Below are 1,495 nucleotides of genomic sequence, written 5' to 3' on the forward strand. Positions count from 1 at the left end.
TGCATGAAGTTCACTACTCGACGGAGGGACCTTATAGATAATTGTACTGTATGTGTGGGGTACAGAGATGGAGTAGTCATTCAGAAATCATATCAACCACTAATATTTGTAAAAATTTCTAAAAACAAAATTACACTTTGACATTATGGGATATTGTGTGGAGATTAGTGACACAAAATCTAAATGTAATTTTAAATGCAGGCTATATCACAACAAAATGTGGAAAAGTCAAGGGCATTGAATACTTTCAGAAGGCACTGTAGGTCTGTATAAGCTACCTAGGGAGTAGAGGTCTTCATCAACTTTTTGGACCCAGACAGGAACGGACCTGAGGACGATCAGACCCAGGCCCGATTGTACCCAGATTTTTGGGGGTTGCAGGAACTGCCCCGAACAGACCCGAGATCAATCAGACCGAAACCCGAATGGACCCGAGGACCATCGGACCTAGACCTGACCCGAACCCGAATGGACCCAAGGACAACCAGACCTAGACCCAAACCGTAACCTAAAAGGTCCGATAGGGACCAGACTGACATATAAAATATGTTTATCAGCCAAGATGCTCTTCAGGTTAACAAATAGGTATTTATTTATATGTTGGCTAGGCCTTCTATAAGTCAATACATTGACCTTATTAGCGTAAAATGTATATTCTATAGGCTATGCAGAGCTGTGGTCAGATTCACTCATGTCTATCAGCTGTGGTTACATAAACCCGAGACCCGTTGTCATTCAAACAGGACCCGACCCGGACCAGATAGACAAGTTTTAATTTTAGACCAGTACCCGCTCAGGTCCCAATGTCAGGTATCATGTTCGGTTTTGGGTGGACCTATACTAGGGAGTCTATGTTGGACTAGTAGGTTTATAGTGCCCTTTTTACCCAAAACCATGCTGTGATTTTCTTTGATTACGGAGACAAGATCTAACCTTCTACTGCGTAAAGTCCGCAATGGGGGTTTGATTGAGTCGGGGCCCCGGTACGAGAAGACCTCAAAGAACACAGTGGCTGGAGGTTTTACAAATAGCCAGGAGATGGTGCTGCTACTCTTTTACATTCCACTCCATCTGTGTCCTGTCTCTCCTGGTCCTGTGTTGTGGCGAGTTAGCCATACTGCTGCCAGATGGCGCTATTATAATAGTGCCGTCTGGCGGCAGTAGGGCTAGTTGCGAGCACCAGTGAGACAACTCTGAAACTTGTGCATGCATTTTATATGTGCCACTCATTTATCAAATGAATGCTAAAATGATATAGACTAAGTGCAGCTGTTACGTGTAATTCATATCCCTGTGCGCCTTGCGTAAATGCTAATTGTCAGATTTGTCGCAATAAAGCTTGTAAAAAGTTGTATGGAATATTAGAAAGTTATTCAACTATAATGAAACACGTCTGAAATTACTCTAAAGATAAGATTCGATAAGAAATATTATGTCCCAAGTTCATGTCAAGTGTGTGTGCAAATTGCCCCTCCCATGTGTGGAGAAGAGAAGA

This window comes from Oncorhynchus mykiss, chromosome 11 (genome assembly GCF_013265735.2).
Source record: "Oncorhynchus mykiss isolate Arlee chromosome 11, USDA_OmykA_1.1, whole genome shotgun sequence".
In the NCBI taxonomy this organism is placed as follows: domain Eukaryota; kingdom Metazoa; phylum Chordata; class Actinopteri; order Salmoniformes; family Salmonidae; genus Oncorhynchus; species Oncorhynchus mykiss.